Source organism: Schistocerca piceifrons, chromosome X, assembly GCF_021461385.2.
Source record: "Schistocerca piceifrons isolate TAMUIC-IGC-003096 chromosome X, iqSchPice1.1, whole genome shotgun sequence".
Lineage (NCBI taxonomy): Eukaryota > Metazoa > Arthropoda > Insecta > Orthoptera > Acrididae > Schistocerca > Schistocerca piceifrons.
In genome coordinates, this window is record NC_060149.1 from 970,857,759 (window position 1) to 970,871,266 (window position 13,508).

Here is a 13,508-nt window from a genome sequence, read left to right on the forward strand (position 1 = left end):
TCGATCTCTATGCAATTTCTGTGTTTCATGGTCAAGTTGAAGGTCCAAGGGATACAGTAAACCTGCGCTGGTAGGTCGGAATCTAATACAGGCCTCCCAGGAGCCGCTCAAAGACACAAACTCTTAGAAGATTCACTCTTCTTGTACTTAAGCCGCCATTGTGCATTTTGTATCCAATCCCGATACAATATCTGTGTTTCATGGTCAATGTGAATGTCAAAGGTATTCAGTAAACCTGCAATGGTGCATCGGAATCTAACACTGATCTCCCAGGAGCCGCTCAAAGCATAAACTCGTAGAGGAGTCACTCTTCTTGTACTTAAGTCGGCATTGTCCTGTTTGTATTCATTCCCGATGCAACTTCTGTGTTTCATGGTCAATATGAAGGTCCAGGGGGTACAGTAAACCTGCACTGGTGCATCGGAATCTAGTACTGGTCTCCCAGGAGCCGCTCATAGCACAAACTCTAAGAAGTTTCACTCAACTTTTACTTAAGTCGGCATTGCTTGTTTTGTATTCAATCCCGATGCAATATCTGTGTTTCATGGTCAATGTGAAGGTCCAAGGGATACAGTAAAAAATGCACTGGTGCATCGGAATCTAATACTGATCTCCCAGGAGCCGCTCAAAACACAAACTCTTAGAAGATTCACTCATCTTGTACTTAAGTCGCTTTTGTGCTTTTGTATTCAATGCCGATGCATTTTCTGTGCTCCATGGTCAATGTGAAGGTCCAAGGGATACAGTAAACCTGCACTGGTGCATCGGAATCTAATACTGGTCTCTCAAGGAGTCGCTCAAACCACAAACACTTAGAAGATTCACTCTTCTTGTACTTAAGTGGGCATTGTGCTTATTGTATTCGATCTCGATGCAATTTCTGTGTTTCACGGTCAAGTTGAAGGTCCAAGGGATACAGTAAAAATGCGCTGGTACGTCGGAATCTAATACTGGTCTTCCAGGAACCACTCAAAGCACTAATTTTTAGAAGATTCACTCTTCTTGTACTTAAGTCGGCATTGTTCATTTTGTATTCAATCCCAATGCAATTTCTGAGTTTCATGGTCACTGTGAAGGTCCAAGGGATACAGTAACTGAGCACTGGTGCATCGCAATCTAATACTGGGCTCCGAGGAGCCTCTCACAAATCAAACTCTTAGAAGATTCACTCTTCTTGTAGTCAAGTCGGCATTGTACATTTTGTATCCAATCCCTATACAATATCTGTGTTTCATGGTCAATGTGAACGTCCAAGGGATACAGTAAACCTGCACTGGTGCATCGGAATCTAATACTGGTCTCCCAGGAGCCACTCAATTCACGAACTCTTAGAAGATTCACTTTTCTTGTACTTAAGTCGGTATACCCCCACTTGTATTCAATCACAAAGCAATTTCTGTGTTTCATGGTCAATGTGATGTCCCAAGCGATAAAGCAAACCTGCACTGGTGCAGCGGAAACTAATACTGGTCTCCCAGGAGCCGCTCAGAGCACAAATTCTTAGAAGATACCCTGTTCTTGTACTTAACTCGGCATTGCCCCTTTTGATTTCATTCCCGATGAATTTCTGTCTTTCATGGGCAATGTGAAGGTCCAAGGCATACGGTAAACCTGCACTAGTTCATCGGAATCTAATACTGGTCTCCCAGGGGCCGCTCAAAGCACAAACTCTAGGAAGATTCACTCATCTTGTTCTTAAGTCGGCATTGTCCCAATTGTATTCAATATCGATGCAACTTCTGTGTTTCATGGTCAATGTGAAAGTCCTAGAGATACAGTAAAACTGCACTGGTGCATCGGAATCTAATACTGGTCTCCCAGGAGCCGCACAAAGCACAAACACTTAGAAGATTCACTCTTCTTGTACTTAAGACGGCATTGTGATTTTTCTATTCAATCCCGATGCAATTTCTGTGTTTCATGGTCAATGTGAAGGTCCAAGGGATACGGTAAACCTGCACTGGTGCATCGGAATCTAATACTGGTCTCCTAGGTACTGCTCAAACCACAAACTCATAGTAGATTCACTCTTCTTGTACTTCAGCCGGGATTGTCATTTTTGTATTCAATCCCGATGCAATTTCTGTGTTTCATGGTCAATGTGAAGGTCAAAGGGATACAGTAAACCTGCTGTGGTGCATCGGAATCTAATACTGGTCTTATAGGAGCCGCTCAAACACAAACTCTTAGAAGAATCACTCTTCTTGGACTTAGGTCAGCTTTATCCCTTTTGCATTCAATGCCGGTGCAATTTCTGTGCTTTATGGTAAATGTGAAGGTCCGAGGGATACAGTAAACCTGCACTGGTGCCACAGAATCTAATACTGGTTTCCCAGGAGCCGCTCAAAGCACAAACACCTAGAAGATTCACTCTTCTTTTACTTAAGTCGGCATTGTGCATTTTGTATTCAATCCCGATGCAATTTCTGTGTTTCATGGTCAATGTGAAGGTCCAAAGGATGCAGTAAACCTGCACTGGAGCATCTGAATCTTATTTGGTCTCCCAGAGCCTCTCGAAACTCCAAATCTTAGAAGATTCACTCTTCTTGTACTTAAGTCGGCATTTTCCCTTTTGTATTCAATCCCGATGCAATGTCTGTGTTTCAGGGTCAATTTGAAGGTCCAAGTGATACAGTAAACCTGCACTGGTGCATCCGAATCTAATTCTGGTCTCCCAGGAGCCACTCGAAGCACAAACATTTGGAAGATTCCCTCTACTTGTATTCAATCCCGATGCAATATTTGTGTTTCATGGTCAATTTGGAGGTCCAAGTGATACAGTAAACCTGCACTGGTGCATCGGAATCTAATACTGGTCTCCCAGGAGCCGCTCAAAGCACAAACTCTAAGAAATTTCACCCTTCTTGTACTTAGGTAGGCATTGTGTGTTTTGTATTCAATCCCGATGTAATTTCTGTGTTTCATGGCCAATGTGAGGGTCAAAGGGATACAGTAATCCTGCACTGGCCCATCGGAATCTAGTACTGGTCTCCCAGGCGCTGCTCATAGCACAAACTCTAAGAAGTTTCACTCAACTTTTACTTAAGTCGTCATTGCGTGTTTTGTATTCAATCCCGATGCAATATCTGTGTTTCATGGTCAATGTGAAGGTCCAAGTGATACAGTAAACCTGCACTGATGCATCGGATTCTAATACTGGTCTCCCAGGAGCCGATCAAAGCACAATCTCTTAGACGATTCACTCTTCTTCTACTTAAGTCGGCATTGTGCATTTTGTATTCAATCCCGATGCAATTTCTGCGTTTCATGGTCAATGTGAAGGTCCAAGCGATACAGTAAACCTGCACTGGTGCATCGGAATCTAATACTGGTCTCCGAGGAGCCGCTCAAAGTACAAACACTTAGAAGATTCACTCTTCTTGTACTTAAGTCGGCATTGTCCCTTTTCATTCAATGCCGATGCAGTTTCTGAGGTTCATGGTCAATGTGATGGTCCAAGGGATACAGTAAACGAGCACTGGTACATCGCAATCTAATCCTGGTCTCCCAGGAGCCGCTCAAACCACAAATTCTTAGAAAATTCACTCTTTTTGTACTTAAGTCGGCATTGTCCATTTTATATTCAATCCCAATGCAATTTCAGTGTTTCATGGTCACGTTGACGCTCCAAGGGATACAGTAAACCTTGACTGGTCCATCGGAATCTATTACTGGTCTCCCAGGAGCCGCTCAAAGCACAAAGTCTTAGAAAATTCACTCTTCTTAAGTCTTCACTGTCCCTTTTGTATTCAACCCCGATGCAAATTCTGTGTTTCATGGTCAATGTGAAGGTCCAACGGATACCCTAAACCAGCACTGGTGCTTCGGAATCAAATACTGGTCTCCCAGGAGCCGCTCAAAGCACAAACTCTTAGAAGAATCACTCTTCTTGTACTTAAGGCGGCATTATGCATTTTGAATTCAATCCCGATGCAATTTCTTAGTATCATGGTCAATGTAAAGATCCAAGGGATACAGTAAACCTGCACTGGTGCATCGGAATCTAATACTGGTGTGCCAGGAGCCTCTCAAATCTCTAACTCTTAGAAGATTCACTGTTCTTGTACTTAAGTCGGCATTGTGCATTTTGCCTTCAATCCCGCTGGAATTTCTGTGATTCATGGTCAATGTGAAGGTCCAAGGGTTACAGTAAACCTGCACTGGTGCATCAGAATCTAATACTGGTCTCCTAGGAGCCGCTCAAAACAAAAACTCTTACAAGATTCACCCGTCTTGTACTTAAGACGGCAATGTGCCTTTTGTATTCAATCCCGATGCAATTTCTATGTATCACGGTCAATGTGAAGGTCCAAGGGATACAGTAAACCTGCACTGGTGCATCGGAATCTAATACTGGTCCCCCAAGAGCCACTCAAAGCACAAACTCTTTGAAGATTCACTCTTTTTGTACTTAAGTCGGCATTGTGCATTTTGTATCCAATCCCGATCCAATTTCTATATTTCATGGTCAATGAGAAGGTCCAAGGGATACAGTAAACTTGCACTGTTCCACCGAAATCTAATACTGGTCTCCCAGGAGCCGCTCAAAGCACAAACTCTTAGAAGAATCTCTCTTCTTGTACTTAGGTCGGCATTGTACCTTTTGTATTCATTCCCGATGCAATTTCTGTGTTTCATGGTCAATGTGAAGGTCCAAGGGATACAGTAAACTTGCACTGGTGCATCGGAATCTAATACTGGTCTCCAAGGAGCCGCTCAAAGCACAAACTCTTAGGATATTAAGTCATGTAGTCCTTAAGTCGACATTGTCCCATATGTATTCAATCCCGATGCAATTTCTGTGTTTCATGGTCAATGTGATGTCCCAAGCGATACAGTGAGCCTGCACTGGTGCAGCGGAATCTAATACTGGTCTCCCAGGGGCAGCTGAAAGTTCAAACTCTTAGAAGATTCACTCATCTTGTTCTTAAGTCGGCATTGTCCCAAAGGTATTCAATCTCGATGCAATTTCTGTGTTTCATGGTCAATGTGAAGGTCCAAGGGATACAGTAAACCTGCACTGTTGCATCGGAATCTAATACTGGTCTCCCAGGAGCCGCTCAAAACAGAAACCCTTAGAAGAATCACTCATCTTCTACTTAAGTTGGCATTGTCCCTTTCGTATTCAATCCCGATGCAATTTCTGTGATTCATGGTCAATGTGAAGGTCCAAGGGTTACAGTAAACCTGCACTGTTGCATCGGATTCTAATACTGGTCTGCCAGGAGCCTCTCAAAACTCAAACTCCTAGGAGATTCACTGTTCTTGTACTTAAGTCGGCATTGTGCATTTTGTATTCAATCCCGATGCAATTTCTTTGTTTCATGGTCAATGTGAATGTCCGAGGGATACAGTAAACCTTCACTGGTGCATCGGAATCCAATACTGGTCTCCCAGGAGCCGCTCAAAGCACAAACTCTTAGAAGAATCACTCTTCCTGTACTTAAGTTGGCCAAGTGCCTTTTGTATTCAATCCCGATGCAATTTCTGTGTTTCATGGTCAATGTGAAGGTCCGAGGGTTACAGTAAACCTGCACTGGTGCATCAGAATCTAATACTGGTCTGCCAGGAGCCTCTCAAAACTCAAACTCCTAGAAGATTTACTGTACTTGTACTTAAGTCGACATTGTGCGTTTTGTATCCAATACCGATACAATTTCTATGTTTCATGGTCAATGTGAATGTCCAAGGGATACAGTAAACCTGCACTGGTGCATCAGAATCTCATACTGGTCTCCCAGGAGCCGCTCAAAACACAAACTCGTAGAGGATTCACCCTTCTTGTACTTAAGTCGGCATTGTACCTTTTGTATTCATTCCCGATGCAATTTCTGTGTTTAATGGTCAATGTGAAAGTCCCAGGGATCAGTAACCCTGCACTGGTGCATCGGAATCTAATACTGGTCTCCCAGGATCCGCTCAAATCACAAACTCATAGAAGATTCAATTTTCTCGTACTTAAGTCGGCATACTCCCACTTGTATTCAATCCCAAAGCAATTTCTGTGTTTCATGGTCAATGTGATGTGACAAGAGATACAGTAACCTGCACTGGTGCAGCGGAATCTAACACTGGTCTCCCAGGAGCCGCTCAAAGCACAAACTCTTAGAGGATACACTGTTCTTGTACTTAACTCCGCATTGCCCCTTTTGATTTCATTCCCGATGAATTTCTGTCTTTCATGGTCAATGTGAAGGTCCAAGGGATACGGTAAACCTGCACTAGTTCATCGGAATCTAATACTGGTCTCCCAGGGGCCGCTCAAAGCACGAACTCTTAGAAGATTCACTCATCTTGTCCTTAAGTCGGCATTGTCCCAACTGTATTCAATCTCCATGCAATTTCTGTGTTTCATGGTCAATGTGAAGGTCCTAGAGATACAGTAAACCTGCGCTGGTGCATCGGAATCTAATACTGGTCTTCAAGGAGTTGCTCAAAGTACAAACTCTTAGAAGATTCACTCTTCCTGTACTTAAGTCGCCATTGTGCCTTTTGTATTCAATCCCGATGCAATATCTGTGCATCATGGACAATGTTAAGGGTCAAGGGGTACAGTAAACCTGCACAGGTGCATCGGAATCTAATACTGGTGTCCCAAGGAGCCGCTCAAAGCACAAACTCTTAGAGGATTCACTCTTCTTGTACTTAAGTCGGCATTGTGCGTTTTTTATTCAATCCCGATGCAATTTCTGTGCTTCATGTCAATGTGAGGGTCCAAGGGATGCACTAAACCTGGACTGGTGCATCGGAATCTAATACTGGTGTCCCAAGGGGCCGCTCAAAACACAAACTCTTAGAAGATTCACTCTTCTTGTACTTGAGTCGGCATTGTGCCTTTTGTATTCGATCTCTACGCAATTTCTGTGTTTCATGGTCAAGTTGAAGGTCCAAGGAATACAGTAAACCTGCGCTGGTAGGTCGGAATCTAATACAGGCCTCCCAGGAGCCGCTCAAAGACACAAACTCATAGAAGATTCACTCTTCTTGTACTTAAGTCGCCATTGTGCAATTTGTATCCAATCCCGATACAATTTCTGTGTTTCATGGTCAATGTGATGTCCCAAGCGATAGAGTAAGCCTGCACTGGTGCAGCGGAATGTAATACTGGTCTCCCAGGGGCCGCTCAAAGCTCAAACTCTTAGAAGATTCACTCATCTTGTTTTTAAGTCGGCATTGTCCAGAAAATATTCAATGTCGATGCAATTTCTGTGTTTTATGGTCAATGTGAAGGTCCAAGGGATACAGTAAACCTGCACTGTTGCATCGGAATCTAATACTGGTCTCCCAGGAGCCGCTCAAAGCACCAAGTCTTAGAAAAATCACTCTTCTTGTACTTAAGTTGGCATTGTCCCTTTTGTATTCAATCCCGATGCTATTTCTGTGATTCATGGTCAATGTGAAGGTCCAAGGGTTACAGTAAACCTCCACTGGTGCATCGGAATCTAATACTGATCTGTCAGGAGCCTCTCAAAACTCAAACTCTTAGAACATCCACTGTTCTTGTACTTAAGTCGGCCTTATGCATTTTGTATCCAATCCGGATACAATTTCTGTGTTTCATGGTCAATGTGGATGTCCAAGGGATACCGTAAACCTGAACTCGTGCATCGGAATTTAATACTGGTCTCCCAGGAGCCGCTTAAAGCACAAACTCTTAGAAGATGTTCTCCTCTTGTACTTAAGTTGGCATTGTCCCTTTTGTGTTCAATCCCGATGCAATTTCTGTGATTCATGGTCAATGTGAAGACCCAAGGGTTACATTAAACAGGCACTGGTGCATCAGAATCTAATACTGGTCCCCCAGGAATCACTCAGAGCACAAACGTATAGAAGATTCACTCTTCCTTACTTAAGTAGGCGTTAACCCATTTGTAATCAATCCCGATGCAATTTCTGTGTTTCATGGTCAATGTAAAGGTCCAAGTGATACAGTAACGCTGTACTGGTGCATCGGAATCTACTACTGGTCTCCCAGGAGCCGCACATAGAACAAACTCTTAGAAGATTCACTCTTCTTGTACTTAAGTCGGCATTGTTCATTTTGTATTCAATCCCGATGAAATATCTGTGTTCCATGGTCAATGTGATGTCCCAAGCGATACAGTGAGCCTGCACTGGTGCAGCGGAATCTAATACTGGTCTCCCAGGGGCAGCTCAAAGCTCAAACTCTTAGAAGATTCACTCATCTTGTTCTTAAGTCGGCATTGTCCCAAAGGTATTCAATCTCGATGCAATTTCTGTGTTTCTTGGTCAATGTGAAGGTCCAAGGGATACAGTAAACCTGCACTGTTGCATCGGAATCTAATACTGGTCTCCCAGGAGGCGCTCAAAACAGAAACCCTTAGAAGAATCACTCATCTTCTACTTAAGTTGGCATTGTCCCTTTCGTATTCAATCCCGATGCAATTTCTGTGATTCATGGTCAATGTGAAGGTCCAAGTGTTACAGTAAACCTGCACTGGTGCATCGGATTCTAATACTGGTCTGCCAGGAGCCTCTCAAAACTCAAACTCCTAGGAGATTCACTGTTCTTGTACTTAAGTCGGCATTGTGCATTTTGTATTCAATCCCGATGCAATTTCTTTGTTTCATGGTCAATGTGAATGTCCGAGGGATACAGTAAACCTTCACTGGTGCATCGGAATCCAATACTGGTCTCCCAGGAGCCGCTCAAAGCACAAACTCTTAGAAGAATCACTCTTCTTGTACTTAAGTTGGCCAAGTGCCTTTTGTATTCAATCCCGATGCAATTTCTGTGTTTCATGGTCAATGTGAAGGTCCGAGGGTTACAGTAAACCTGCACTGGTGCATCGGAATCTAATACTGGTCTGCCAGGAGCCTCTCAAAACTCAAACTCCTAGAAGATTCACTGTACTTGTACTTAAGTCGACATTGTGCGTTTTGTATCCAATACCGATACAATTTCTATGTTTCATGGTCAATGTGAATGTCCAAGGGATACAGTAAACCTGCACTGGTGCATCAGAATCTCATACTGGTCTCCCAGGAGCCGCTCAAAACACAAACTCGTAGAGGATTCACCCTTCTTATACTTAAGTCGGCATTGTACCTTTTGTATTCATTCCCGATGCAATGTCTGTGTTTAATGGTCAATGTGAAGGTCCCAGGGATCAGTAACCCTGCACTGGTGCATCGGAATCTAATACTGGTCTCCCAGGATCCGCTCAAATCACAAACTCATAGAAGATTCAATTTTCTTGTACTTAAGTCGGCATACTCCCACTTGTATTCAATCCCAAAGCAATTTCTGTGTTTCATGATCAATGTGATGTGACAAGAGATACAGTAACCTGCACTGGTGCAGCGGAATCTAACACTGGTCTCCCAGGAGCCGCTCAAAGCACGAACTCTTAGAAGATTCACTCATCTTGTTCTTAAGTCGGCATTGTCCCAACTGTATTCAATCTCCATGCAATTTCTGTGTTTCATGGTCAATGTGAAGGTCCTAGAGATACAGTAAACCTGCGCTGGTGCATCGGAATCTAATACTGGTCTTCAAGGAGTTGCTCAAAGTACAAACTCTTAGAAGAAACACTCTTCCTGTACTTAAGTTGCCATTGTGCCTTTTGTATTCAATCCCGATGCAATATCTGTGCATCATGGTCAATGTTAAGGGCCAAGGGGTACAGTAAACCTGCACAGGTGCATCGGAATCTAATACTGGTGTCCCAAGGAGCCGCTCAAAGCACAAACTCTTAGAGGATTCACTCTTCTTGTACTTAAGTCGGCATTGTGCGTTTTTTATTCAATCCCGATGCAATTTCTGTGCTTCATGTCAATGTGAGGGTCCAAGGGATGCACTAAACCTGGACTGGTGCATCGGAATCTAATACTGGTGTCCCAAGGGGCCGCTCAAAACACAAACTCTTAGAAGATTCACTCTTCTTGTACTTAAGTCGGCTTTGTGCCTTTTGTATTCGATCTCTATGCAATTTCTGTGTTTCATGGTCAAGTTGAAGGTCCAAGGGATACAGTAAACCTGCGCTGGTAGGTCGGAATCTAATACAGGCCTCCCAGGAGCCGCTCAAAGACACAAACTCATAGAAGATTCACTCTTCTTGTACTTAAGTCGCCATTGTGCAATTTGTATCCAATCCCGATACAATTTCTGTGTTTCATGGTTAATGTGATGTCCCAAGCGATAGAGTAAGCCTGCACTGGTGCAGCGGAATGTAATACTGGTCTCCCAGGGGCCGCTCAAAGCTCAAACTCTTAGAAGATTCACTCATCTTGTTTTTAAGTCGGCATTGTCCAGAAAATATTCAATGTCGATGCAATTTCTGTGTTTTATGGTCAATGTGAAGGTCCAAGGGATACAGTAAACCTGCACTGTTGCATCGGAATCTAATACTGGTCTCCCAGGAGCCGCTCAAAGCACAAACTCTTAGAAGATTCACTCTTCTTGTACTTAAGTTGGCATTGTCCGTTTTGTATTCAATCCCGATGCAATTTCTGTGATTCATGGTCAATATGAAGGTCCAAGGGTTACAGTAAACCTGCACTGGTGCATCTGAATCTAATCCTGGTCCCCCAGGTGCCGCTCAAAGCACAAACTCTTAGAAGATTCACCCTTCTTGTACTTAAGACGGCATTGTGCCTTTTGTATTCAATGCCGATGCAATTTCTATGTTTCATGGTCAATGTGAAGGTCCAAGGAATACAGTAAACCTGCACTGGTGCATCGGAATCTAATACTGGTGTCCCAAGGAGCCGCTCAAAGCACAAACTCTTAGAAAAATCACTCTTATTGTACCTAAGTCGGCGTTGTGCCTTTTGTATTTGATCCCGATGTAATTTCTGTGTTTCACGGTCAAGTTGAATGTCCAAGGGATACAGTAAAACTTCACTGCTGCTTCGGAATCTATGACTGGTCTCCCAGGAACCGCTCAAAGCACAAATTCTTAGAAGATTTATTCTTCTTGCACTTAAGTCGGCATTGTCCCTTTCAATTCAATCCCGATGCAGTTTCTGTGGTACATGGTCAATGTGAAGGTCCAATGGATACAGTAAACGAGCACTGGTACATCGGAATCTAATACTGGTCTCCCAGGAGCCGCTCAAACCACAAACTCTTAGAAAATTCACTCTTCTTGTACTTATGTCGGCATTGTGCATTTTGTAATCGATCCCGATGCAATTTCTGTGTTTCATGGTCACGCTGAAGGTCCAAGGGATACAGTAAACCTGCACTGGTGCATCGCAATCTATGACTGGTCTCCCAGGAGCCGCTCAAAACACAAATTCTTAGAATATTCACTCATCTTGTACTTTAGTCGGCATTGTGCATTTTGCATCCAATCCCGATACAATTTCTGTGTTTCATGGTCAATGTGAATGTCAAAGGGATACAGAAATCCTGCACTGGAGCATCGGAATCGTATACTGGTCTCCCAGGAGCTGCTCAAAGCACTAACTCTTAGAAGACTCACTCCTCTTGTACTTAAGTTGGCATTGTCCCTTTTGCATTCAATCCCGATGCAATTTCTGTGATTAATGGTCAATGTGAAAGTCCAAGGGTTACAGTAAACCTGCACTGGTGCATCAGAATCTAATTCTGGTCACACAGGAGCCGCTCAAAGTTAAAACTCTTAGAACTTTCACTCGTCATGTACTTAAGAAAGCATTCTGCCTTTTGTATTCAATCCCGATGCAATTTCTATGTTTCATGGTCAATGTGAAGGTCCAAGGGATACTGTAAACCTGCACTGGTGCATCGGAATCTAATACTGGTCTGCCAGGAGCTTCTCAAGACTCAAACTCTTAGAAGATTCACTCTTTTGGTACTTAAGTCGGCATTGTGCATTTTGTATCCAATCCCGATACAATTTCTGTGTTTCATGGTCAATGTGAATGTCAAAGGAATACAGTAAACCTGCTCTGGTGCATCGGAATCTAATACTGGTGTCCCAAGGAGCCGCTCAAAGCACAAACTCTTAGAAGATTCACTCTTCTTGTACTTAAGTCTGCATTTTGCCTTTTGCATTCAATCCCGATGCAATATCTGTGCTTCATGGTCGATGTGAAGGTCCAAGGCGTACAGTAAACTTGCACTGGTGCATCGGAATCTAATACTGGTGTCCCAAGGAGCCGCTCAAATCACAAACTCTTAGAAATTCACTGTTCTTGTACTTAAGTGGGCATTGTGCGTTTTCTATTCAATCCCGATTCAATTTCTGTGCTTCATGGTCAATGGGAAGGTCCAAGGGATACAGTAAACCTGCAGTGGTTCATCGGAATCTAATACTGGTGTCCCAAGGAGCCGCTCAAACCACAAACTCTTAGAAGATCCACTCATCTTGTACTTTAGTCGGCGTTGTCCCTTTTGTAATCAATCCCGATGTAATTTCTGTGTTTCATGGTCTATGTAAAGGTCCAAGTCATACAGTATACCTGCACTGGTGCATCGGAATCTACTACTGGTCTCCCAGGAGACGATCATAGAATAAATTCTTAGAAGATTCACTCTTCTTGTACTTAAGTCGGCATTGTGCATTTTGAAATCGATCCCGATGCAATTTCTGTGTTTCAAGGTCAAGCTCAAGGGCCAAGGGATACAGTAAAATTGCACTGGTGCATCGGAATCTATTACTGGTCTCCCAGGAGCCGCTCAAAGCACAATTCCTTAGAAGATTCACTCTTCTTGTACTTAAGTCGGCATTGTCATTTTTAATTCAATCTCGATGCAATTTCTATGTTTCATGGTCAATATGAAGGTCCAAGGGATACAGTAAACCTGCGCTGGTGCATCGGAATCTAATACTGGTTCCCAAGGAGCCGCTCAAAGCACAAACTCTAAGAGGATCCACTCTTCTTGTACTTAAGTCGGCATTGTGCCTTTTGAAATCGATCCCGATTCAATTTCTGTGTTTCATATTCAAGCTGAAGGTCCAAGTGATACAGTAATTCTGCACTGGTACATCCGAATCTAATACTGGTCTCCCAGGGGCCGCTCAAACCACAAACTCTAAGAAAATTCACTCTTCTTGTACTTAAGTCGGCATTGTGCCTTTTGTATTATATCCCGATGCAATATCTGTGTTTCATGGTCAATGTGAAGGTCCAAGGGATACACTAAACCTCCACTGGTGCATCGGAATCAAATACTGGTCTCCCAGGAGCCGCTCAAAACACAAACCCTTAGAAGATTCATTCTTCTTGTACTTAAGTCGGCATTGTGCATTTTGTATTCAATCCCGATGCCAATTCTTTGTTTCATGGTCAATGTAAAGGTCCAAGGGATACAGTAAACCTGCACTGGTGCATCGGAATCTATGACTGGTCTCCCAGGAGCCGCTCAAAGCACAAATTCTTAGAAGATTCACTCTTCTTGTACTTAAGTCGGCATTGATCGTTTTCTATTCAATCCCGATTCAATTTCTGTGCTTCATGGTCAATGTGAATGTCCAAGGGATACAGTAAACCTGCAGTGGTGCATCGGAATCTAATACTGGTATCCCAAGGAGGCGCTCAAAGCACAAACTCTTAGA